This window comes from Delphinapterus leucas, chromosome 7 (assembly GCF_059928025.1).
Source record: "Delphinapterus leucas isolate spDelLeu-1000000601 "Yukka" chromosome 7, BTC_Dleu_Yukka2, whole genome shotgun sequence".
NCBI lineage: Eukaryota > Metazoa > Chordata > Mammalia > Artiodactyla > Monodontidae > Delphinapterus > Delphinapterus leucas.
Genome location: NC_143135.1, coordinates 44,052,612 through 44,080,395, shown reverse-complemented (window position 1 = coordinate 44,080,395; position 27,784 = coordinate 44,052,612). Strand labels below are relative to the sequence as shown.

Below are 27,784 nucleotides of genomic sequence, written 5' to 3'. Positions count from 1 at the left end.
TGTATGCCCGGCCCACCCAGGAGCCCCGTTCATGCACATTGGTTAGCGTCTGTGTCTGGCTGGATAAGTACAATTTGACCATTACTTGCTCGAGCCCTTCCTCGGAGGCCCCTGTGAGAAAGAATTATGGGTTTCTGGAGACCTTTCACTCAGCTCATCCGTTCCCCATGTGAGTGCCTGGGCGTCACTGTGTATGACCTGTTTTCCAGAAAGTTCTGCCAGTGATCACAGAGGGCATCCAGGAAATGCCACAATATGGTCTCAGAGATACACCCACAGTGCTTGACATGCAGCCCACTAATGAGAGCAGAGAATTACCGATTCAGGTCCTGACAGCTTCCATGCTAATTCACGGAGACAGGAGGGAAGTGGGGCAGGAAAGGAGCTTGCGAAGCTTTGAGCAGTTAATGCACCCAAGGCCGCAGAGCTGAGCACCGAGCCCAGGCTCACCAGGCAGGCACGATGAGCATGTCTGGAGACCCAGCCAAGCCTGTGAGGCTCCCGAAGCCGCTGTGCTGAAAGCAGGAGTACCTGCATGAGGGCAGCTGTTTCAGAGAGCAGCCCGCACGGGGGCTCGCCCAGCTGCTTTTGCTCCAGAGTCTGGGCAGTGCTGAGGCTCCACAATGGAGTGGTAAGAAAATGGGTTTGGGAGTGAAACAGACATTGTGATGCTGCCCAGTGCCACCCACTTCTGACCACCTGTCCTCTCTAGGACCACGTTCCTGGAGATCCCCATCTTTTGAAGCTGAGCCATTTTGTCAGCTCCCGTCATGCACTTCAGTGGAAACTCAGGTGCTGGTGACTTTTTTGGAGGAGCTGCAGGAGAGGCTGTAGCCCAGACCTCTCCCAAAGCAAAAACCCAGCACCTGGCTCTGCCCTTGGATTTTAGGATGAATCCTAAAATAGCAACAGAAGGGGCTCCATTGCTTGATTGTTGCTGGAGTTCAAAGTGATTTGGGGCTGGACAGCAGGACTGGCCAAGCTCTACCGAGGGGACAGACAGAGCCACTTGGGACGTGGCTCACATGGCTGAGGACCCTTAGCCCTCTGCCCACGCTGGACTGTGTGCTCATTGGAAGTGGCAGCTCTGCTTCTGGTCCCTGTGTATGGGCGCCTTTAGGACTATTACCCCAGGAAAGCAGTGGAGCCCTCTTGTTTCTTATGGTTTTTCTCGGTTTCCTATATGCCCCTCTTTCAGGCAGAGCTAAGAAGGCTTTGAGGGTGGCTGGGGAGGGGGGCCTCACTCTGCCCTGCAGCCAGTGCTATTCTGGTTTCTGAAGCTTTGGTGTTTGGTGGTGAGATCCAGAGCCCAGGAGCAGGGAGGTGGGAGGAAGCAGGACAGCCAGGCCGGTGTCCCAGGTAACTGCCTGCCATGTGCACCGGGGCCTTAGGTCTAAGTTCATCCGGGGGACAGGCACAGACTGTCCTGTCTCCTGGTCCGCCTCCAGGAGTGTCCTGGGGACCTCCTCTCACCCCACAACTGGGTCTGCTCTTCATTGTTTCTGGACAAGCTCCACAGCCCAGCCCTGCAAGTCTCCATTTCCTTTACTGTGAGACAGGAACAGACTGCCAGGCTGCTGGGGAGAGCCACTGTGAGTCAGCTTTTGGAAGGATGAAGGCTAAGCATTAAATAATGGAGCCACCAGTGCTGAATATCCCAGATAAGAATTCATAAAGGCTGTTGCCTTTCCTTCCATTCCTTTTATTTTTTTTAACAGCTTTATTGGGGTGCAATATACATACCATAAAATTCGCCCTTTTCAAAAGTACAATTCAATGGTTTTTAGAAAAGTTTTCTTCCGTTCTTGAGATGTCTTGTTGCATGCTTTATTTGGGGTTAAAAGGAAAAGGGCTAATTGAATATCCCGAAATGTACGTTTGTATCACCTGCCTGCTGGCTTCCCGCTGATGATAAGGGACCACTCTTCTCACTAAAGAGCCTGATGCCTGGGCCCCGCCAGCCCGAGAAGCCCAGGCAGCCGCGTCTGCAGAGCATCAAAGCCAGTTCATCGGAGCAGTGCTCGTGAGGCAGGATTCACACCACCACACAGGGGGTGGCTCACCCCAGCACAACAGCGGCTAGTCTCTGCTTGCCGTCGGTCGGCCGTGCCACTTCCACGGCCCGGGATGTGTGTCCACCTCCCTTCTCTTCCATCAGACCCCGGTCCAAAGTGGGGCCCCTCGGCCTGTCCCAGCCAGAGTGAGGCACTGAGAGCCTGTGGGAAGCAGGTGGTCCTGAGAGGCAGGAGGCCTCAGTCGACCCTCACCTCCAACACTGGGCAAAACCCCGTTTCCCAGTCTGTGAGAGACCCAGTGTTTGTGTTCCATTAGAGAGAAAAAGGAGGACTTGAGCACATCATCGTGATGCTTTTCTTATACCTCGAAAAGCAAGACATTACGCCTCCCCTTGTACTTGGGCTCCTAAGGGGAAATTTTCAGATGTTTTATGTGCTAAGAGCCCTACTAGCAAAGAAGCGAAGTATTCTGTTGAGTTGAGGATCTTCCCCCCTCTCCACTTCTAGGCGTGCATTAGGACACAAGCTGAAGGTCTTTTGCCAGCAGCCCCTACAATTAGACTTTCTCTTCCCGAAAGAGAAAACTAAGAGAACTGCTAAGAGAAAGAATTGGGATCTGGCAGGAAAGGGCTTGGAGATAATCGGAAGAAACGAGCTCTGACAGACAGCCTCAGGTCCCACGCCATTCAAATCACCTGCGTTAACAACTTCATTCATCTCGGCAAAGACAAATCCGGAAGACCTTCCTCTGGCACCTGAAGAGCACCGCGGGGAAAGAAAAGCAGCTTCCTCAGAATGCCTCCGTCCCAGGCAGGCTCAGGCCTGCACGGCGAAGGGCAGCCTCCTGCAGGTGGTCTAAAGTCAGCTCTGCCCTTGACCGGCTACGCGACCTTTGTCAATCTCTCTGAACCTCGGCTGGCTCATCTATTTGATGAGGATAATAATACTTCCCACTCACCGCAAAGGTTAGGTGAGTCGGTGGCACCAGTAAAGTGCTTAGCAAACTGTCAGACTCCTGGTAAGTGGAGTAGTTCCCTGTTGCTGCCGTAACAAATGACCACAAATTTAGTGACTTAAAACACAAGTTTATTATCTTGCAGTTCTGGAGGTCAAGGGTCTGACAGGGTCTCTCTGAGATAAAATCAAGGTATTGGCAGGTCTGTGTTCCTTTCTGGATGTTCTAGAGGAGAACTCTTGAATCCTCCTTTCCAGCTTCTAGAGGCCACCTACTTTCCTTGGCCCATGACCCTCTTACTTCACGGTCAGTGCCAACAACGGTGGGTTAAGTCCTTCTCGTGTGGCATCCATCTGACCTCTTCTGATCTTCTCTGCCGCTTTTAAGGACCCCATGATTACAACGGGCCCACCTGGATGATCCTGAACACTCTCCCTATTTTAAGGTCAACGGATTAACACCCGTAATTCCATCTGCAACCTTAACTCCCCGTGCTCTGTCAGGAAACATATTCACAGGTTCCAGAGATTAGGATGTACAGATCTTTGGGAGGGGCACATTATTCTGCCTACCCCAGTAAGAGTTCCATCATTGTGGGGTTTGCTATTTATAAAGGCATGATTCTAATACTCTGCTCTCAGGGTTGGAACCCTAAGACGCAAAGGAAAAACAGCTCACGTTTGTCGAGAGCTGACCATTCACCAGCTCTCAGCACAGCGGCTCTCTCCTCCCTGACACTGCACTGGGACTGCACGAGGGGATACACACAGGCAATCAGGGCAGGGCTGCCAGCCAGGTTCTACAAAGGAGCGGGTGCACATGAGGACAGCAGGTGGCCGTGAGCTGTGGAGGGGTCTCGTCCATGACCTTGAAGCCACCTTGGCCCTGCGTCCCTCATACACCAGCTACTGAACAACGAACGAGAGCCTGGACTGGGTGAGGCAGGTACTGCAGCAATCACCCTCCTGCCTCTCTGCTTCTTTCCCACCAGCTCTGACTGAACTGTCCCCGTCTCACCGCTGGCCCTGCCTCTGCTGCTGTGCTTTGAATTGGTGTTGGCAGTCGGTTGCCCAAAACTCTGGCTCTCCAAACTCCCTAAAGCTGCAGTTCTATTGTCTTGGGGGGGGTTCTCATCTGAGAATCTGAAAAATTGCCCACTGGTACATACATAAAACAATCTGCATTCAATTTCATGGGAGTCACGAGAAGCAGTATGATATACTGCAGAGATGGGCAAACCTTTTCTGTAAAGGACCAGCAGTGAATATTTTAGGTTTGCAGGTCTCAGGGTCTTGGTTACAACTACTCAACTCTGCCCTATCTCTGGAAAGCAGCCATAGGTGATATGTAAATGAGTGGGGGTGGCTTTGTTCCCGGAAGAGTATTTCTACAGCAGGCAGCAGGTCAGATTTGGCCCCTGGGGTAGCACACGCTGTGGCTCCTGGCTACTGCATCTACTAGACGGCCAGGTCATAACAGCTCTGTGCCTCAGTCTCCTCACTAGTAAATAGGATAACAATACCTGCCTTGTTGGGTCGTAGAGAGGAACGGAGGAGTGAACCTGTGTCCACTCAGAACAGTGCCTGGCGCCTTGTAAGCTGGGTGAAAGCGTTAGCTAGGATCTGCCTGCTGGTCAATAGCACCTGCCTCCAGGACACTGGCTCTGAATCAGCTCTCTGCCTCGTTCCATGACAGCCCACTCTGATTGCCCAGGTACTGGCCTCATGGGACACAACGCTAGCCCACCTAATCCAGCCCCAGCCTGAAAGGACAAAGGTAGTTACGATCCTGGATGTTCAAGTCACTGAGAACAGGACCCTGGGCGTGGCTGGGACAGAGGACAGAGGAGTCAGGCACCCTGGCAGGGGCTGGCAAGGATGAGAAAAGGCTAGGACTCAGGAAGGGCGGCAGGTCCTAGCAAGAAACTAGAGAAGGAGTCAGGGGTCTAGGGAGAAGCACAGTCATTCCATTCTGGGCTGACATGGCAGGCAAGGAACAGGAGTTCGTCCGACTCTGTGAGCTCACTCCAGATACTCTGTGATGGCCTCTCGCAGCCAGACACATCTCACACCTGCTCCCTTGCCAGCCTGGGACTACCGTGCCCTCTCCCCCCTGCACAGGGTGGGTTCTGGGCCTGGGTGTGGCTAAGCTCACAGCTGAGACAGCTGGGCAGGTAGGGATAGCCAGAGCTCAGCGTGTGCACACACACACTCACGGAAATGGAAAGGGACTTGATTAGAAATTATGCAGAATGAAAGCTGCTAGTAAAGGTCCAAGTTTTTATGCTCTGAGCCAACCACATAAAGAACATGTGAAAAAGTCACTTTAGGGAGTGACAAATGTACGTACCTCAGGAACTGGGATTTATAGGTGCCATTATGTGCTACTTTAAAGCAACCCTTTAAACCTAGATTTCTGCCTAGGAGATATAATGAACTCTGAAGCACATACCATCTTTTTTTTTTTTCCTGAGAGCTGTCAGCCTGGAGCTGAGCACCCGGACTTCTAAATATACACTTCACCATTCACACATAAAACACTGTTTCCACACATCGATTTCTTGGAACGAACTAGCTGGTGACCCTGTTGATGTTAAAGTGGCATGCTTCTCCGGGCACAGATGCACAGATGGGAACAGCTGGACTCGACAGTGAGAAAGAAATGTAGTCCTTTGCAGCACGGCAGCCGGCAACCCAGACCAACTTCAGACGCCTGCGACAGCTGCAGCTCTTAGGTGCCGGGACAGGCTACAGGAGGGTCCTTGCTTTGGGAAATCTACAGCCTGAGGTCAGCTGGGAAGAGTGTGTCCCTTCCTCTGTAATATTACTCTACCCTTTCCCCTCCAGTCTCAGCCTCTCCAGGGAAGCCTGCCGGTTTCCAGTGTCTTTCTTCTGGTCTTAAAGGGACAGCCACGTGCTGCCTTGCAGTGGCTCCCAAACGTTAACAGGCATCAGACTTACCCAGAGGGCTTGTTCAATCAAGGATCATGCTGGGCCCCCCTCCCAGAGTTTCTGATTCAGCAGGAGGTCTAGGGTGAGGCCTGAGAATGTGCATTTCTAACAAATTCCCAGGGGATGCTGAGGCTACTGGAGGGGCCTCACTCTGAGAACCAGGCTGTAGAGGTGACTGGAATCACAGGCCTCCTTCTAGCCCTGGCTCTGCAGCTCATTCACTCTGTGAACGAGCAAGTCGCTTCCTCTCTTCAGGCCTCAGTTTTCTTCTGGGTAAACATAAGAGGGTGGGATGAAATGCTCTATAACAGCGGTCCCCAACCTTTTCGGCACCAGGGACCAGTTTCGTGGAAGACAATTTTTCCACGGACAGTGGAGGGGGTAGGGAGGTGTTGGTTCAGGAGGTAACACGAGCGATGGGGAGCGATGGGGGGCAGCAAATGAAGCTTCACTCGCTGGACCACCCGCCACTCCCCTCCTGCTGTACGGCCCAGTTCCTAACAGGCAGCGGACCGCTACCGATCTGCAGCCCAGGGGTTGGGGACCCCTGCTCTATAAGACCCTTTCATGTTCTCAAATGTGATTCTAAGGTGGTTCAGCTCATACAGGAACTGGTGGTTTCCACTTAGGAGCAGAATGTTCAATGGTATCCTTAAGCCTCTAGTTCAAATTTTTTATTTTTTAAATAAACAAACCAAGGTCCAGAGAGGTTAAATGACTCGCCCGAGGTCACACAGCTCGGTAGCTGCTGATTCTTGGACCAGAAAAGTAGACCAAGCCCCTGAATGCCCTCATTCCCTGCTCAGTGCGTTCTCTACCACCCATGAGGATTTCTGCAAAGCAGCTCTGGGGACAGACAACCTGCTTGACCGCCAAGTCTTTCCAGTACCTCTGAGGAAGCCAAACCCCAGAGCCCGAACCTTGAACAAACCAGCAAATCCTCCCTCAGACACACCTCACCAAGACTGGTGCCCGGGTCTAGATCGGCAGATGCACCTGCAACCTATATGTCAGGCTGGCAGGCAGGTGAGAGGTGCTCTGCAGGTGTGGAGGGAGAGGATATTAATCACCAGATCCCAGGACTATTAACCAGGCTCCCAGAGGAGATCAGAGCTCCTGTTTTGCTCAGTTATCACCAGCTGTATGCTCACACACACATAGTCACAGCAGCCCACAAAGGCTTGTCCAGAAAGCAGATTCCTCTAGTCCCAAGGGGCTGCTCACCGCATGGAGGCAGACCATTAAAAAGGTGTCATTTCAAAGATGATAGAAGAACACTTGTAAAAACTCCACTCTGGTTCAACAGCCACATCTGAATCTTTAAGTGCAGTTTACAGTGGAGAAGGGAGTAGGAGCAGCCAGGGCCTGGGGGGGTCTGCTCACAGGCTCCCAGGTACCTGGGCTGTGGGCACCCCAGGGCCAAGCACCACCACTCCCAGGAGCTGTTGGCTCCCTGGACATCTTTTCATTGCTGTCCTCGTTAGTAAATCTCCCAGCCCAGGCAGCCACGGCTGTATTTCAGCGAGGGAAAGTGGATTTGTCCTTCGAAAAAAGTTAACAAACAGGCCCTCCCAACCCCAGGCTCCTGCAGGACCAGGAAAGGCTTTGAATCCACGTCAAAGAAGCCATCAAAGAAAACAGGCCATTTCAAACAAAATCCATTTCTCGAGCATGACGGTAAAAATATTTATCACATGAAAGATGTGAAAACCCTTATGATGTGTTAACGCTCTGTATTATGGATGCAGCATGTGTCCAGCGGAATGTGTGCAAAAAAACCGTCATGCCTGTGACTTTGAAAGAGGGAAAAATTAGTCCTTTCCATGTGGCAAATTCTTAATTTACCAACCCAGTCATGCTGCATGGGCACCTGAGGCAAAGGAAGGAGGTGGGCCTGGCGTTCAGCCAGACAAAATAAGCAAGGGCTTCAGACAAAGAAAGTCTACATGTCCGGGACACGGTGAATAGGGGGTCCCACACTTATCTATCTCTGTCAGCCAGGAGCCTTGAAAAGCATCCACCCTCACGCCTCATGTACGAGGTCAGACAAGGCCACTTCAGTGTGTCTCAGGATTATCCACAGGGTCTGAACTTTCTTCAGGCACCTCCATAATCATGAGCATTTGCTGTTCAAATGGATTTTCAAAGTGCATGATAAAGCCTGTTCCTACTCCAGGAAAGGATCACGAGGGGGCAAGACAGACTTCCTAGGAGGCCCGAGTTTCTCAGGCTCAGATCTGAGGATGAAAGCTCTGCTTAGAGACCTTAGGGCACTGAGGTTCTACCTCCATGCCATACCTCAAGGTTGGTGAGTGACCAGAGAGGGCACTGGGATGCACAGCCTCTCATGGATCCACGAGCATGTCCTTCTCTTCGGGAAGGAGATGCACCCAGTTCTAATGCCCTTTCCTCCGGATGGGTGGCTTAGAAAGAAGCTCCCTTGTAGGCCCTGGCACACTGAAAAAGGCACATGGGCTTGCCCTACCTTTCTGGGTACCCACAGAGAGCTGGAAATTAAACCCTATGCATTTGGAGTTATAAATCAAAGTTAATTCACGTACTCAACAAATTGCATCGAGATGCAGCTGTGCAGAGGTAGCCTAGTCTGGAAGTGAAGTATCAGACCTCTGAGACACACTGCTGGAGTCTGGAACTTGGCTTCACTCCTCGCTGGCTGTGTGACCTGGCACAAGTCCCTTAACCTCTCTGTGCCTCAGTTTTCTAATGTGGAAAAATGGGGATAATCATAATACCTCTTCCTTGTGGGGACTGAATAAATTAATGTGGGGCTCTCACATTCTGTGTGCTATATAATCACTGGTAATTGTTGCTGTAGCTATGGGCAGGTACTATGCTGGCTGCCGGGATAGAATTACGAGCAAACAGTGGGGAGTTTATGAAGTGGTTACTCATCGCTTTCTCATCTTCCTCACCAGGGTCAGGTCCGCAGAGTCACTTAGAACACAAGCCTCCTCCATCCTCCCTAACAGGACGAGAGGACACAGAGCCCGCTGGTACCCTGGGGTGGGGTGCCTTGGGACGCCCGAGGAAGGCCGGCCTCGGCTTTCTGCTCCTCACCCCATTCCTGCTAAGGTCAGGAGAGGAAGGGAAGTCGGGGAAGCCACACGGGAGTGGGGGAGACCAGTGCCACTGTGTGAGGGCCTCTGTATCAAGACAGATCTGCCTGGTTGGGGAGTTGGGTGGGAGGTGGTGACTTTTCCTCCTGGGTCAGTCTGTCACACTGGGCAGACTTGGGCTAGGACACGGGGATTCCAACGCTATGGGGCTGTCTGCAGGAAACCCCAAGGATTCCTCATAGCATGGGTGCTGATCTCTCCAGGTCGCCCTCTGCTCATGACCCAGTGGGATGGCACCTTAGCAGTAAAAACCAAGGCAGACTGGAGGGTGAGGCTGAGAGGTAGAGCTTGGGCAGGGTCCTGAGGGTGGTCTCTATGAACCAGAGACATCTGGAGGTGACAAGCTCCTCCACTGTTGGGGATCATGAAGGGAAGGTCCCCAGACCCCTCACACACCCACACCACTAGCCTTTTACAAGACACACCAGAGTTAGCATCCTAGACCACGGACTTGGGCAAGGTCAGCCCCATGTTAACCTCCTCTCCTCCTGCCAGGCCCCAGGAGGAGGAATGGAATTGATGGACAGCGCGTGGGCTCTCTTGTGGGGAGGGGCTCACCCTGCCCAGATGTCCTGCCCCCCGAGCCCTTGTCTCCCTGCATACCTCACCAGTACACTGCTGAGCACGGCGGGTCAGAAAGTTCCCAGATGCAGACATGAGGCAAAGTCAGAGCCCAAAGGACCCGCAGGAACCATTCATCCAGACCAGTGCTCTTGGCCTTTTTTTGATTATAACCTACAGTAAGAACTACATTTACGTCTAGTACACGCATGCAAACATCCATAAGGGAAACCACAATTTACAAAACAGTCTTTAGCCTTACCATATGTGACTAACTCTGGAATATTCTATTTTATGCTACAATATTTTGTTAAGAACGAATGCTGGTTGTGACCTAGGAAATTGATTCTATGACCTACTAATGGGTTGTGACCAGCATTTTGCAAAACAATGATCTAGAGCAACGGATTGCTACCTTTTATAAATCAACGCCTCCTTTTCATAAATGTTAAAAATCCCTACCCTCCTTTCATATTCTTTGAAATGTGAAAATAAATTAACTATCACAACTGAAAACAAATAAAAATAATGGCCATTTTGGAATCCGCTTCTTCAAAGTATGCATGCCACTTAACCCTACTTTCCAAAGACTTTGATATGGACCACCCCATAGGAGAGAAGATGCCCCCCCCAGTTGAAAATAACCTAGTTAAGAGTGGTTTTCAAGAGCTTCTATGGAGCCCCCTTGGGGAAAATGGACCCTGTGTTGGGGGAAGGGGAGGGCTGAGGTCCCTCTTTCCCCCTCTACCATAGCTGCTTTGACTGAGTCTGTTTATATGTTAGGGTTTTGTATAGGAAACCCTTTAAAGAAAGGGTCATTGGCTAAAGAAAATGGTTTGAACCCCAGAGGCTAGTGAGTTCATCTGTCTCATTTCCCTGGGGAGAGAAAGAGGCCAAGTCATTCATTCCATCAGAAAGATTCAGGGACTTGCTGAAGATGACACAGAGAGGCAAGGTTAGGGCAGAAGTGAGAGGGAGACAGGACAGAAGGTGAGACCTGGTCTATGGCCACACCACACTGAACGTGCTCCAGCTCATCTAATCTCGGAAGTGGGACCTGGGCAGGGTATTCTTAGGTCTTCAAACAGTTTCAAAAAGACCCAACGATAAGGACATGCACAACGAAGGGACCCAATTCCTTGGCTTTGAGTTCGATTTCTAGAGGACTCGGCATGGAAAAATACTAAGTCAGAAGCCCTGCTTAACAGCTACGTGTGGCTTTGATAAATAAACGTGGGAAAATGAATTGATCATCTCTGAACAGGGGCAGTGTGTCTGGAGGAGAGCATCTTCTTAACCCGGGGTCCAGGAGGAGGGAACCTCTTGATGAAGAGGAGACAGAAGAGGGGGTGTGTGCATGTGCTCAGAGAGGGAGGACGGCGGGGGGAGGTGAAGAGGGTTCTGCTGGCTTTTCCACTAATACACAGAAGCCGACGCCGAGTGTCAAGCTCATGGCTCTGCGGCATCCACTGCATCCGCTACACCAGCTGCTGCTGCCCCAGGCTAGGTCATCCACCATCTGATAATCAGAACACCCCCAGGACTGGCTGGTTCCAGCTGCAGCTGTTACCCTCTGCTCCGTCCGAGGGGCTTTTCTGACCCAGAGCCAGGAGAGGCAACGTGATAGAGGCTCCTCTCTGGACTCCAGCAAAAGCCTCTGAACACAGCAGATGCTGCCATGCGTGCCTATCTGACGGCCGTCCAGAGGCATCAAAGGGAGCCGCTCGGTGTTCTGGAGTGAGCCCAGGTCCAGGCCATATATGTCTCTTGAGGGCTGGAATCAGCCCAGAAGACACACCCACACAGCACAGACAGGCACTGTCCCTGAGGCTGTGGCTTATCCGAGTTCCCAACCCTGACTGCACATCAGTGCTAACTGGGGAGCAAAACAACAACAAAACTACAAATGCCCAGGCCTACACCAGACTGACCAATTCAAAATCTCTGCAGGTAGGGTCCAGGCATCTTTCTTGTTTGTTTGTTTTTTTTGCGGTACGCGGGCCTCTCACTGCTGTGGCCTCTCCGGTTGCGGAGCACAGGCTCTGGACGCGCAGGCTCAGCGGCCATGGCTCACGGGCCCAGCTGCGCCGCGGCATATGGCATCCTCCCGGACCGGGGCACGAAACCGTGTCCCCTGCATCGGCAGGCGGACTCTCAACCACTGCGCCACCAGGGAAGCCCTGTTTCATTTTTTTTAACTTCTCCAGGTGATTCCAATACACAGCCAAGATTTAGAACCACTGGGCTGGGGAATAGTTTCCAAACCGCAGTGTGTACACAGAAGTCCACTTGGAAAGTCTGGGGACAATACAGATTCACCCCAAGATGCGCCATCCCCCAAGATTCTGGAGCAGAAGGTCTACAGGGTAATTATTAACAAGTCCTAAGAAATGAGCTCCTCCCTACCAACAGAACTTCATGTCAATTCAAACCATCGCACATCTCACATAACAAAGCGACCCTTAGTGTTTTATCCCCTGAACAAGTACTGTAATCCTTTTACATACGGTAAGTGTTTTATCGGACAAACACAGTGCCTTCTCTCAGATGCAGCAATATGGTGTCATTACCCTCTTTCAAATAGCCTTTTGGAAATTTAATAACTGGTGATGCCAAGGTCTATTTTCCTCATCTGAGCATCATGATGAGCATCAGAAGATTCCCCCTCCCCAGGGCAAATTAATGTGCAAGGCACTTGGATATACTCAGGTAAAGAAAAGAAAGCCACTCAAGGCCCGGAGCCGTGATGGTCCCAGCCCCGCTGGTGAGCTCCATCTTCCCTCCTGCCATGAAGTTCTCACAAACGGCTGAGTCTTGTTTTGAGATTCTGGGTCTTTTCTCTACACCACAAACTGTATTTATGATGCAGTGCTCCCCAGCACGCACGTTGAGAAACAGAGCCACTGAGCCTGGGCTGCAGGGAGGTTGCCAGAGAGTAAAAGAGGCCAGGCTGGGGGTGGGAGGATCTCACAGGCTCTTCATTGAACCCCCGCTTCCCTTTGTTTCCTGTTGGCAGGTTTCTTGGAACTGGTGGCTTTTTCAAACAGCACCCCTAGAAATCAAAATGCTCCCCTCCGCTTCGAGAACACCGGCTTAGCCAGCAGTCACTGCAGAGGGGCTGCAGCGGATTCTCCAGGTGTTGGTGCTGGGAAAGGCTGGGAACCATGACGGGAGGGATGCAAAGATGAGGCAGCCTCCCTGCCTCCAGTGACCTCACACGTAGGTATGAGATGGACAGGTAAACAGGTGTACTGCCTGTGTACCGCCATTCCACAAGGGGCTGGAGGGCTGGCTGGCTGGACAGATGGACGGTCGTACCGATACAGGGTCATTCAGACCTACTGCTGCAGCCAGGGTTTGGTAGGGAGAGCGTGTCGGGCACAGCTGCTGCCTCTGGAGATGGGGCCGGCAGAATGCAGCACTCTACATCACTGCCAATAAGCCAGCTCTGAGGAGACTGGTGTTTGGGTCCCGGGAGCCAGGAAAGGCAGTCTGAGTTGTATAAACACAAAGGAGCCAGTCCGTTTTCTTGCCTCTGTGACTGTCGCAGATGGGGCAGCACTAATGAAGGCCCCAAACCACAGGCCCAGACTGTTCCTGGGGACTTCAAAGAGGGAGTGGATGAAAGGCATCCAGGCAGCTCTGCAAACCTGCCCCTCATTATAAGTGCTTCTGATACCTCATGGCACCATGTGGGCCTCACCGTTCCCATCTGCACCTTCCCCTTCACCGGCAGCCCAGGCTTTTCCTCAGGAGCCCAGAGAGGCCCTCGGAGGCTGGCGAGGCAGCAGGAGCATCAGGGAACAGGCAGTCCTTCGCCTCAAGCATCCTCAGAGCCCTGACCCCACAGGCCACTCAGCCACCCTTAGCATCCACTTCGTGTGTGAGCACATCAAGCGCCGAATCTAACAGACCAGGGTTTGACTCCCGGCTCCACCACTCATACCCTCTGTGACCTCGAGCAAGTGCCTGAGTCTCTCTCAGCCCCTCAGTTTACTCGGCTGTGGAAAAGGGATGAAAAGAAAACCGACCTCCTCAGAGTTGGGAAGGGTACCCAAAACATTTCACAGAAAGCATTTACCATGCCTGGGACCTGGTAAGCAACCAGTCGATGTCAGCGAGCCGTAGCATTACCAAGGTCATTGTTGCCACATGGAGCCGTGGCAGTACAGGATACAGAAAAAAACCGAGGGCTGAGAAGCCAGATTCCCAAGCACAGGCCTCTGCCCTCTACCAGCCACACGAGACCTTGCACTCTGAACCTTTTAAACCTCAGCCTGGACCAGACAACAACTACCAGCCCGACAACCAGAAATACTGTCTTTCCCATCTGCTTTTGTCTCTCAGGTTACCTTGGCCAATTGACAGGGACACCTGGAAGGGGATAATTTTGAAGTTGTGCCCAAGATGTTTCCCTGCCTCGGGAGGGCTCAGAGCCAGACCTTATTCCACACTTGGCCCCAGCTGTCACTCTTATTGTGTCCCTGAGGCTATAGACCCTGGACCTCCAGGCTCAGGACCAAGTCCTCAGCCCCTGGTCCCCAGGGTTGAGACTCCGGGCACTAAGGTACACCCATGGTCCGTCTCTCTGTGCATGTTCCTATTGCTGGCGCAGAGGAAGTTATACTCTGTTGTACCCCACTTTTCTGGCCTGGCCCATAGATGGGCCTTTGCCTGGGAATCAAATGTCCCTCCCAATAACTTTTTTTTTTTTTTTTTTTTTTTTTTTGGCCATACGCGGGCCTCTCACTGCTGTGGCCTCTCCTGTTGTGGAGCACAGGCTCCGGACGCGCAGGCTCAGCGGCCATGGCTCACAGGCCCAGCCGCTTCGCGGCACGTGGGATCTTCCCGGACCGGGGCACAAACCAGTGTCCCCTGCATCGGCAGGCGGACTCTCAACCACTGCGCCAACAGGGAAGCCCCCAATAACTTCTTGATTCCTCCCCATCCACACTCAGAAGCCCCTGCACATCAGTCATCACTCTCTCCTCTGTGTCTTCATCCCCTACCTTTCCTCTGGATCATTCTCCTGACATCATCCATGTGCCCCAGTCCCCCTCATCTAATAAAACCCTTCCTGGATCCCCTCACCCTCCCCTGTCATTTCCCCCTTTTCTTCAATTTCAGTCTTCTTGTAAGAGAAGTCTACACAGACTGCCTCTTCCTCGTCCATCCCTAGACTTGGTTCTGGACTCCTCTCATGGTTGCAGGGGTTCCCCGAGTGCAGGACTGTGTCCTCAACACATGCCTTCATCCCCGGACATGGCCCAGGGCTTAGCACATGACAGATGAACAACAGATGTTTGATGAATGAATGAACGAACAAATGAACACCACTCGCGTAAGCCATACCATCCTGTGGGATGCATTTTCTCATCTGTAAAGCAGTGAGGCAGGTAGGACTGGTCCAGCTCTGACATGGCATTGCTCTGGGACTTCCCTCTCCACGCCATCACAACAGACAGGTGGCGACAGGCTGCTTATGATGGTGCCAGTGTCTGGGGTAGCAACATTAATCCCAGGAAGCTTTTTTTGTTCTGATTCCCTGGCTGTCTTTCAATATATCCCCTTTCCTTTCACTTTGTTGAGCATACCTGCCAGCTCTGCCATGAGATTTTGAGTTTACCTGAGATGATATTTATAACATCCACAGCCCAGGACTTGGCACATGAAAGTAGAATCTTTGTGGAACCATACTAAGCAAGAAAACTGAGGCTCAGAGAAGTTCAGTAACCTACCTGGGGATACCCAGCAAGAGAATGAGGGAGGCAGCTTCCAGTCATGCTGGTCTCATTTTAGTTCTTTGGACCCCGCCCAAACGAGATACTCTCAACCCACCTCTGAGACACAAAGGCCCAGAAAAATCCCTGGAACCATACAGGACATTATTGAATAAAATTAAATAGAACTCAATACTGTCACTTAGTTGACTATCTCAGAACAAAATACTCTGAGGCAAGAAGAGCTTGCATGAGTGAAAACGTTATTTATTGAGCAATCAAACGCAAGCGCTCTGGGCCCAGAATATGCTCTCATATAGAACTTACTTTATAAATACAAACCCAGTCTTATTCCAAGGTTTGAAATGAAAGATTTGCCTTTCAACGGAGAATCTGCATTTCAACAGAAAGGTGTCTTAGTTATTCACCAGAGATTCAAGATATGATTAATGCTATATATTCAGCATTTAGAAAGCCCAAGGAGCCCAGAAGGCTCATTTCAGGCCTAAAGGCGGCAGCATGCCCCAAAGGTGCCTAGTGAAATGTGTGAGTGTCACTTGCAGCAACTTGGGTACCAGCTCTAAAGGAAGTCTCCAGGGACAGCAGCATCAGGGTCATCCTTTTACAAAGCTGAAGTGTGCAAGTGTGAGAGAGGGGGACAGGTTCACTCCCAGGCGCTTAACTTTGTTATGCTAATTGAACACCTGTTACCTGTCAAGTGCCAGGTGCTATGGCTACAACAGTGAACTTGTCAGGCAAGTCTGTCTCAAGGACCCTATATTCTTTTTTTTTTTTAACATCTTTATTGGAGTATAATTGCTTTACAATGGTGTGTTAGTTTCTGCTTTATAACAAAGTGAATCAGTTATACATATACATATATCCCCAAATCTCTTCCTTCTTGCATCTCCCTCCCTCCCACCCTCCCTATCCCACCCCTCTAGGTGGTCACAGAGCACTGAGCTGAGCTCCCTGTGCTATGTGGCTGCTTCCCACTAGCTATCTATTTTACATTTGGTAGTGTATATATGTCCATGCCACTCTCTCACTTTGTCCCAGTTTACCCTTCCCCCTCCCCGTGTCCTCAAGTCCTTTCTCTAGTAGGTCTGCGTCTTTATTCCCGTCTTGCCCCTAGGTTCTTCATGACGTTTTTTTTTTTTTTTTTAGATTCCATATATATGTGTTAGCATACAGTATTTGTTTTTCTCTTTCTGACTTACTTCACTCTGTATGACAGACTCTAAGTCCATCCACCTCACTACAAATAACTCAATTTCGCTTCTTTTTGTGGCTGAGTAATATTCCATTGTATATATGTGCCACATCTTCTTTATCCATTCATCTGTCGATGGACACTTAGGTTGCTTCCATGTCCTGGCTATTGTAAATAGAGCTGCAATGAACATTTTGGTGCGTGACTCTTTTTGAATTATGGTTTTCTCAGGGTATATGCCCAGTAGTGGGATTGCTGGGTCCTATGGTAGTTCTATTTGTAGTTTTTTAAGGAACCTCCATGCTGTTCTCCATAGTGGCTGTATCAATTTACATTCCCACCAACAGTGCAAGAGGGTTCCCTTTTCTCCACACCCTCTCCAGCATTTACTGTTTGTAGATTTTTTGATGATGGCCATTCTGACCGGTGTGAGATGATATCCTATATTCTATTGATGGAGATACATTAAGTAAAATAAAAGCAGGTCATTGCAGACCATGACAGCTGTAATGAAGGAAATAGACCTAGTGGCATAATACAGAGAAAGCTGGAGGGGAGGTGCTGCTTTAGATAGAGTAGTCAGGACAGGTCAAGCTGAAGATGCATTTGAGCAGGTATCTGAAGGATGAGAAAAATGAACCACAGGGCAAAGGAGACAGCAAGCACGAGAGTCTTGTGGCTCAGGGTGTCCAAAGAACTAAAATGAGACCAGGGCTTCCCTGGTGGCGCAGTGGTTGAGAGTCCGCCTGCCGATGCAGGGGACACGGGTTCGTGCCCCGGTCCGGGAAGATCCCACATGCCGCGAAGCGGCTGGGCCCGTGAGCCATGGCCGCTGAGCCTGCGCATCCGGAGCCTGTGCTCCGCAACGGGAGAGGCCACAACAGTGAGAAGCCCGCATACCGCAAACACAAACAAACAAAAAAATAAATAAAAAATTAAAAAATAAAATAAAATAAAATGAGACCAGCGTGACTGGAAGCTGGAGAAAGAGCCCACAGGACTCTGTAAGCTGTGGTAAGGAGTGTGGGCCTTGTTCTAACAGCAAAGGAAAAACTTTGAAGGGTTTAAGCAAGAGAGCAACATGAGCTGATGACCATATTAAAAAGTTCATTCTGGGCAGAGAATGTGGGAGGAAGCCAGCTAGAAGTTATCGAGCAGTCCAGGCAAGAAGTGCCTTGGATGAGGCTAGTAGTTGGAGATGCAGACAGGTAACCAGATTTAAGTCACCTTTTAGAAGTAGAAATGTCAGGCTTGAAAGTTAAGTAAAGGTGGATTCATTCATCCATTCAACAAACATTGACGATCAAGAAACGGGAGGCTCCCAACCATGGAAGAGTTGCTGGAGCAGAGGCAAGGCTTTTGAGGCCCTAAATTAAAATACCATGAAAATTTCAACAGGTAGATTTCAACTTGCTCTCACTTCAATTTTATCACAACAAAGAGAATAACCAAAGATCTCCTTATGCTTTTTCTTATATTTCTACTTTCTGTCATTTCTCTGGATGCTCTCTACCTGCAAAATACATCTTGTTATCATATTACAGTCACTGCATCTCAAATAGCTGATAATTATCATATTTCTAGAGCCTGTTAACATTTACTTTCTACGTGATATCATTCTAAATATCCATGTGAGTCATTTTTTTTTCCTTTTTTTCTAAAAATCACAGGTAGGTGCTCAGTGGAAAAACAATCATTAACCTCATTAAAGCAGCAGGGTGAAATGCTGAAAGCATGGCTCCTGACATCCTAAGAGTCTAGAGCTGGAGCCCCTGAGACCCCAAGGTGAGTTTTGTTCCTTTTAGTGATAATGAATGTTAAAATCCAAAGCATACTTTAAAACAAAATCTTTGCAACTTGGCCAGAAGCTGTCGGCTCCTATTGCTTATGGGACTTAACAATACTGCTAGCCAGCCCTGAAAGGAGCCGTGGGGACAGTGGTGGTACCTGCCCAACATTTACTTCTTGTACCTTCAGAAGATGCTCAGCTTCAGGCAGAGAGACATTAATTAGAAAACTAGAAAAGAGTCAGTTTGAATCTCCCAGCCGCAGCAGTGCTCCTACAGGGAGCCTCAAACAAAACGAGTTCCCCGTGTCCTCTGGATGGTCACTGTCATGGTCCACAGTCATCTGCTACACACACGTCTTGACTCCATAGAAATCCAAACCACGCAGACCCTGAATCCACTGTCTACACCAGAGGAAGCAACAGGTGCCAAATCTAGGAACAGAGCTGGGGAGCCACGGTCTTCATGGCCCATCTCCTTCTCTAAACGCAAGACTTCCTGTATGGGGACATGGCTCATGATGATGGAAATACCGACATGGAGAAGCCAGAAGTGTCTTCTCTGTTCAGCCTCCCCTTCTTGTCCCCTGGAGGCTGTGATCTCTCAACATATTTGTTCAAGAATCATATTTCCCCTTCATATCTGCTATCCAGGTCCATAGCAGAAATCAGAAATCAGTTTAGTTCAGGCCTCCCCCCAAACCAGCTGATAACTCTAGCTCAGTGTCAAGGTTCTCATGAATAGCAATGGAATTGGGGGTCATCCAGACACCAATGACAGCATAGAGATGGGACCCTTCAAAGTTGGGTGCCCCTGGAATCCCAGGCTCTTACCCTCGCAATAGCTGACTTATTGGGGCCTGGAACCCTTTTCACCAGGGATATATATTTCTGTTCTCCTTCCGTGTTTTCTCCTGCGGTTATTCAGGAATACTCAGAGCCAGGGAACGTGATTCCTCTTGGGTGAACAGAGGTAACTGGACACATTCAGAAGGAAGAAATTTCTCCCATAGCCTATAAAATTAACAGCAATAAATAAGCAAATAAAACGTGCTTCCTACCAGTCCGGAGGTGCTGTGGCATCCTCCTTTATTGGCTCATAAAGCATCGCCTGGCAATCTTGCTCTGCTATTGACAGCTCCAGTGACAAGGCTAAGCTATCAACTCACTAATTGGAATGTCCTTTTTTCAGGAAACTTTCTGAAGGAATCAAATTTCCAGCCCCAAGTGCCTCTTTCAGAAGCCATTACTCAGATGTGCTTAGATATTTGCAATGCTATTTCATAGCAACCTTCAGATGGTATGACAAGTGTGCAAGGGGGAGGCAGATTCTTGAAGATGCCTGTCTAACAGGAAATGCTAAGCTGGGAATTTTCACTACAGCACCCAGATGCAATGGATACCAGATGCCCAAGTTGAGCTCCTAGACAAACCAGCATGAAGCTCAAGTAGGTGACTGGAAAGGACTGGGTTGTTAGAGATTAAAGAGAGGACCTGTGAAGAGCTTTTCTGAGTTGGGGGTCTCTGTCAGGCGGAAAGGCTGGATGACCTACCTCCACACCAAACTTAGAGAGGCTTCAGTGGAACCATCTACAGAATTGATATGTGTTCTCCAAATTTGGGGGACACGGGAGTCTAGTAACTGATGCCTCATGCCTGAGAAAGCTAAGGCAACCACTAAACAGCCCCCACAAATGCTGGACAATGGTGCACAAACATGGAACCCAAGGTGGGAATGTCAGCCTGCTGTCATTTTAATAGGTCTGCTATCCAAGGCAGCTTGCCAAAGTAAGGGATCTTTCAATAAGCCACCATGAGGACCAGAAACTATGGGGGCACTGGGAGTAGCCAGTTAAAGCTGAAGCATGGCCTCTGTCAAGGAAGTTGCAGTTACTGCGGGGGGATCTCCAGAGAACTCATGAAAATTATAACAACAGAGTCATCCTCCATCTCTGCCAGGCGCAGAAGGCATAAAGCCATCTTTGGACAGTATCAGCCGAGTAAGAGAGATCCTGCATCTCCCACCCCTACGCCTTTCCTCCCTCCTCCTTTCTAGAATGGTGGGAGAGCACGGCTAGCAAATAAGGAAGGAGGCATGAAGAAAGAGAGAAGCAGGACCACACTACTCCTTCTTGGACTGCAGAGCCTTTGGAGAAGAATCAGCATCAAACCAAGTTTGAAGTTTTGCTGATTATATAGCACCGCACCCTCTTAAGGACGGAATTGAGACTGTGTTTTGGTTTAAATCATACGACTTATTCTTGCCCATTAATTCAAAGAAAGTCCTGGTCCTGTCTGAATTTCTACCCCCTTGCGGTGGAAGACTTACTCCTATTGAGGATGTTTGCAAGGCAGTGGTATCAAAAAGAAAGCTGCTTCTATAATCATACCTCAGGGGTCCTGTTTATTCAGAGTACCAGATTCACCAAGTTAGAGCAGAAAGGGAAGGCTTCATTTCATCGTCCATGGTTGATGGCTAATTCCCCCCGGAAGCCCTACAATTAGGGGCTGATCCCTTTGGGACATCATGCTCGATCTAAGATGAAAGCCTAAATCCCTTTGGGACTTGATATTTTCCTCACTGTGGAGAAAAGCCTCACTGAGGCTTCATGCTCTCAGCAAGACAAGTCTATACTTGGGGCTGTTTGTCTCGATTTGTCCCCAAAGATAATTTGGGGATGTACAGAAGATACTAAAACTTTCCAAAGAGGAAAAAAGAAAAAACAAAACAGGTCATATATAAAGGAGCAAAAATATTGGATGGCACCAGATCTCCAAAGCAATACTGGCATTTAGAAGTTAATGAATCAGCACCTTCAAAATTCCAAGGAAAATTCTGTTTTCAACTTGGAGGTCTAAAGCCACATAACCTGTCAATCAAATGTGAATGTAGACTAAAGATATTTTCAGACATGCAAGGGCAAAATATTTATTTCCCATGGCCTCTGTCTTGGGAAGCTGTTGGAAGACAAGCCTCTATAAAAAGGGAGTAAACCAAGAAAGAGGAAGCCATGGGATTAACCCAGGGGATTCAGCCCAGGAGCAAGGATGAGGGATCCCCCCAAGATGAAGTTGCCCTGAAGCCTCACACAACAGCACCGAGGCAGGCCTGGAGCAAACCACCCTGACTGGAACAGAAAGATCAAGCACTCCAGAAAACAAAACGAAACTGATGGATTATATGAGATATTCAAATATTTGGAAAGTAATGTCAAAGGTGTAAAACAGATACGATAGAGCACACAGGAAAAACAAATCAATGCTAAATACTAATGTAATTTTCTTTTTTTATAAAAAGGGCAAATATTAATATTAGTGTGTTTGGTATTTGCTTGTTTGCCCTCATATCCATTCCTGGCTCTTCTCTGACCTGTTCTGTACCATGGGAGTTAGAGAGGGGAGAAGAGGGGTTGACTCTGGCCGGCTGTACTTCTCAATTGGCTTCTATCTGCATTTGGCCAATGAGAGGCACTGAAGGGAGATGGAGGGCGGGAGAAAGGGAGAAGCCAAGGTATTTCTCCCTCTCATTCTCTGCTTCATGTGGTGTCCCCCACAGATGTGGCACCTCCTCCATGTCTTTGACTCCTCTTGGACAAGTCCATTTTGGTTCCACCTTCTGCCAGGTAGCTGTGCATCCTGGGCTCTGGAAAGACTGCCCACACCCTTGGCTCTCCAGCCTTAGACATGGTAGCAGCTTCCTGCTGTTGCTAATTTCTATTTGCCTCAACTTCTCCCTTTTGGCTTCCCAGCTCTTCCATTACCTGTACAACCATTTCCTTAAGTCATTCCCTTCCTGTTAAAATGCTTAGTATTTTCTGTTTTCCTAGCTGGACATTGATTCAACCAGGAAGAACAAAAGTTTACATCATGGAAGCTGAACTTAACAGTGGGCAATATTTCACAGTATGTAATGTAAACACTGCCTATTGTCTTTATACAAAATGTGAGGACTGGGGGAGAAGAGACATGGTTTTGAGGAGGTGGAAAGTAGAAAAAAAAAAAAAAGCCTCACCTGCTATATCAGGAGATCAATGTATAATGCCTAATACTGCTGAGTCAGTGGTATAAACATATTATTTAGAAATATGGTGGCAAATATGAGAAGAAACAGCTAAAAGGGTTAAACAGAGCTCCTTTGAGGGTCAAGGCTGGGAAGATGACCCTGGTGAAGCAGAGAACTATCGTATTTTATTACAGGTACTATTTGAGGTTTTTAAGTGCATAAAGAATTACTTTGATAAAATTCAAAAATAATTTTTTAAAAAATGATTCCTTCTAGTGGTTTGCTAAGGGATGACATTAAACTCACTAACCCATAGTTTGCAAAGCTGACAAAGTCAGGACACTTTTGTGACAAAGTCAGGACACTTACTTATTTTGATCTCTGGCCCCAGTCCCACTCCCCAGGACACCATGAAGCCCCTGGCTGCTGGATCAATGTTTTCTTCTGTAAACTTACCTTCTGTGAAGCTTCATCTGGTGAAACTCAGGTCAGAAAGGTGAACTCACTTCAAACAGCTGTGTTTCATATCACTGTTTCTAAACTACAGCTGCACTGTGGATAGGTAAGTTACCTGGATGTTCACCTCCCTGATCCAGGAGTGAGGGAGAGGAAGGGACAGGGTGAGGAGAGGGGAGCAAAGCTGCAATCCCACCCCATCCCCACCAGGAGACGAGAGAAGGGAGATGGGAGATAGCAAAAGGGACCTCTCGAGTTTTCAGATCCAGGTGGGGAAACACTGCTCTATGTCACCTTCCCTACTTGGGCTGCAACTTCCTTTCATTCAGTGACCTCATCTGAAATGTAATCTCCTAGAACAAGTCAGGAATGGTGGCCACAAAATAAGTCAAGAACAGAGTTGTCTCTCTCAATCAAATGCCTCAGTCACTGTTACTTATTCTCTTTGCTCATCTCATTCCAGGTTTTAGTTTACCCCTCTGATAATGGTCCGGGATATTCTCTGTTCATTCTTAGGTGTGTGTCCATCTTTCACTGGCCTAATGGTATGAATTAGTTCCAGTTGGTGGCTTCTCCCATCTCTCAGGCTGTCTTCTGAGCTGCCCCTGTCTATGAAGCACATTATGAATTTGTTGGATGCTCTGCTTCTAGTCTCTGGCAGAAAGAGGCTCTGGGTGCCTCTGGCTACTACACGGTCCTAGGGCTGGTTCTGTGATCTGATTGTGGAATGTAGCGGTGCCATTTCTGCCAGGGCTCACTGACAGCAGAAGAGTGACAGTGGCAGGCCGGTTTCAGCCCTCCAGAGGCTTCCCTGACTCTCCAGATAAGTCCTCCCATCCCATATCAGCACTTCCTGCAGCGAGCTCTGCAGAACCTTCCTTCTCTGCAGAGTTAGTACTGTTGTGAGATAGAAGGCTCCACGTCAACTGACTATGGAAAATGCTGACTAATTCTGGTTAAGCGAAAAAGAATTCTGACTCAGGACTTCTCAGGTCTCTGATATACACTGGGATCCTCTAAGAATGAAGTGTAATTGCGGCACTGGGCAAACTCGGTAACCAGGGAGCCCTCTTTTGAGAGGCACAACCCAGGACCGATGTTCCACGGAACCTGCTTTGGGAAATACTTTCATCAATAATCTTCTCCAAGTTCCTTAGCACTGATCGTCCAATGGGACCACAGCGGCAGGCTCTCCATGGGTCTGGGCAGCTACACGTAGGAGCTGGGTGAGTGAGCTCAGGGCCGAACGGGTGGTGGAGCCACCCAAAGCATCCCCCTTAGCCCTGCAAGGTGAGTCCTCCCCAAGTTCCCATGAGAGGAGATGGCCTGTGCCACGGCTCACCTCAGCTACGGCACAGCACCCCACAGTTCCCTGCATACCACATGTATCCACACATCTGTGCTTTCTCTCATGCTGCTGCCCCTTCCAAAACATGGATCTCTCCTTCTCTACTGTCTTAGCGTAGGTTCGCCCAAAAGCCAACTCTGGGACAAGCGTTTGATTTCGAGTAGGAGGTAAAGAAGATCCTGAAGTGAGAAAAGTGAGACAAAGAAGGGAAGGCAGCCAACAAAGGGTACTTCTTCCCACCAGCACGGTGGGTGATCGGGGCAGCACCGTGCTGGGGAAACTCAGTGTAGAACCCACACCTCAGAGCTGTCTTCCCCAGGGGCCAGGGACCTGGGGTATTTATACTCCATTTCCTGCCAGTCATTGGTTGATGGTTGTTAGGGGCAGCAGCATTAATTCCCCAGCACTCTGGCCTGTGCCCTCACCCCCAAGCAGAGTGGATACTAGTGGGAAGAGAAAATACCCAAACAAAGAAACTTAGGTGCTGGTGGTTGGAAGTTGGGGCCATGTGCCCTGAAGGAGCCCTGCGAGGGGATGTGGGCAAGACCCGGACAGCACCTCCTGCACCTGCCCAGGACATGGTCACTGTCCCCACCCACACACTGGTAGGCCCTTCAAGGCATGGGCCTTGTTTGTTTTATCCCAGTGCCTAGCTCAATGTAAGGATTTGTTGAATGAATATACTCCATTCTACAGAATCAATCACCCCCTAGCTAGGTCCCTATAGTCCCCATGCTACACTCTAACCACACTGAATGATAACTGTCAATGTCCTTGTCTGTTTTCCTACTGAACTGTGACATCTTGAGAAAAGGACCCTTGTTTCCCCAGAGCCCAGGCCCATGGTGGGTGCTTAACAGGCAGTTTCTGAACTGGACTGAATGGAACCAACATTCCACTAGGGCCTTTCGTATGGAGAACCCGGGGTGAGAAAGGACAGTGTGTCATGGAGGCTGGGGGCACTTAGCACCAGAGAAGCCCATGTGAGCCAGACTGTGCCTGAGGGCCAGACGGAGCCCTTGCCACCCTCCCCAGCTACGCTGGTACCCGTGCGATCAGCACACCTGGGCTGGACCCTCAGCCCCACCTTGGAACTGTGTCTCCACACCGTTCTCCATCACGGCCCACAGCCCCCCTGAGCCAGTGGGCAAGGGAACGAGAGGACTCCAGGTAGAAGGTCTGTCTTGGACTGCTCTGCGGTGCGGGGAAACGCACAGAGGCTGGGAGGAGAGAAGGTACATCTGGAGTCACTGAGGAGGGGGCCGTCCTCCCTCATGGGCGAGGCCCCAGCCCTTTAGGCTCACACGGAAGCCATGGGGACCATCACACCAGCCTGGATTCCCACAGACAGGACAGTCTGTCTTCCTCTCAGAAGTCCTTGCCTTGTCTGAGTGGGAATTCAGAAACAGGTTTACTGAGGCAAACATCATTAAAAAGAGAATAAAAGCAAACCAGTAGCCCAGTCATACTAAGGCGATGGGCCTGTGCATTGGCCAAAGCACCAGTCCCTCGGCTGCTTCATGGAATTAGCTAAAGCCAAACTCCCATTCACCGTTCATGCACAGTCACAGGAAACGAGGAATAAGAGCCTGCAAGGTCAGACGCACAGGGCTTGTCCCATCTGCTGCAGGTCTCTCCACTGCTACTCAAAGTGTGGTCCATGGACCAGCAGCATGAGCTTCACCTAGGAACTTGTTAGAAATGCAGACTCTTAGCCCCCAGCCCAGACCTACCTAAGCATAATCTGAATTTAACAAGCCCCCAGGTGACTCACATGCACATTAAAATCTCAGACACCTTTGCTCAGACTCACTCCATTGGCTCAATGTTTTCTTCTTTAAACCTGAGAAGCTCACGGGTTTGCCCGTCCAAAATCTTGACTCCCTCCCCATCGGTCCAGTCTGCTGCCTGCCTTTGTGCTGAGAGAGAATCCCACGCCCCTTTGCCTCTGCTCTCGCTACTCCCTTTGTCCAGAGTTCTGTCCTTGCCCCAGCTCCCTTCTTAGCCTGGCTAAATTATTCTCCTAAATTCAGCTTCTCGGAAGCTGCCGCTGACTCTCCAGGCTGTGAGACGCCCTCCTCTGGTCTCCCATGGCACTCAGCCCTCAGTCCTGGCATACCCTTCAGCAGACAGGACAGCTCTGCAAACTTTTCTGTCTCCCCCGCCATCACACTGGGAGCTGTGTGGTCACCTTTATATAACTAACTGCTAGCAAAGACACTTAAAACATCTTGGTTGAGGGACTTCCCTGGTGGTGCAGTGGTTAAGGATCTGCCTGCCAGTGCAGGGGACACGGGTTCGAGCCCTGCTCCGGGAAGATCCCACATGCCGCAGAGCAACTAAGCCCGTGTGTCACAACTACTGAGCCTGTGCTCTAGAGCCCGCGAGCCACAACTACTGAGCCCATGCGCCACAACTACTGAAGCCCGTGCGCCTAGAGCCCATGCTCTAGCAGCAAGAGAAGCCACCGCAATGAGAAGCCCTCACACCGCAACGAAGAGTAGCCCCCGCTTGCTGCAACTAGAGAAAGCCTGTGCAGCAACGAAGACCCAGTGCAGCCAAAAATAAATAAATAAAAATAAATTTATAAAAAAAACCCCAACATATTGGTTGAAGGGAACAGAATGTCCACTGGATGTTTTTCTGAGGGTTTAATTGCTCAGCCACTCTGGAGAAGCCCTTGGCAGGGTGGATCTGAGACTGGGCCACCAGCCCGTTCCTGGCCTGTCACACAGAGGTCCTGGGAGCCAAAGTCTGCAGAAGGCTCACGAAAGGTTAGTGTCACCCCCACAAGGCCACTCTGAAATACACACACTTTTCCTCTCAACTGAGGCACGACTCTGAAAGGCAGAAGGCACTAAACCCAGCCCTTAGTGACACTAGTGAGCCGCAGGAGGGCAGGTGGGTGGGGGCTGCGCCAGTTTCTTCAATAAATAATGAGCTCAGTACCCGTGGGCGAGTTGATATTTAGGCTCCTTTCTGTGAGTTTCTGGAGGGATGATTAATGTGGCTCTAAAAGAGCAGCCGTGAACTGCGAGTGGGCGTATGCAGGTTGAAATGAAGGCCCAGAGCAAAGTAACTGTCACTGGACAGCTTGAGTGCAATGTGTGACTGTCCCTCCCTGAAAGGAAACTGCATCTCCTCCACGCCAGGGTCTCTCCACTCACTTTCTCATTTAATCTTCCCAAGATCTCAGTGAGATAACTCTTACCATCTGCATGTTACAAATTAGAAAAGCAGAAGCTCAGAGCGGTTTAAAGGATTATCTGAAATCCCGGAGCAGGTAAGTGCTGGGGTCAGGATGGAGGCCGGAAGGAGTCAGGATGACTGTCTGAGGCTGGCCATCTCCAAGGACATCTGGCAGAGCTCCTGCAACATCAAGAGCCTTCTGCTGACCACTGGGAACCCAGGCTCACTCTGGACAATTTGCTTCACTCCAAAAACAGCCAAGTAAGATGTTAATAAAGCACCCTAGGGTCTCTCTGCTGCCTTCTACTGACGGAACGAGCATAAGATGGAGTGTGTGTGAAGTCAGGTGGCTTATAAAAATGAGAGAGGCAGAGACTGGAAAGACAGGCCCTCAGCAGCCCTGGCAAAGGGGGGAGAAAGAGCTGTGATCAGGTCCAGGAGGGGTGAGGA

General features: G+C 49.9%; 1 protein-coding gene and 1 pseudogene across 1 annotated transcript in view; one reads left to right on the top strand and one right to left on the bottom strand.

Annotated features, from left to right (window-relative positions):
- GALNT18 (polypeptide N-acetylgalactosaminyltransferase 18) overlaps positions 1-27,784 on the bottom strand; it is a 353,583-nt gene that overhangs the window by 192,690 nt on the left and 133,109 nt on the right. The window lies entirely within an intron of this gene.
- The window catches only part of LOC111165226 (dihydrofolate reductase-like), a 62,222-nt pseudogene continuing 59,089 nt past the window's right edge, over positions 24,652-27,784 (top strand).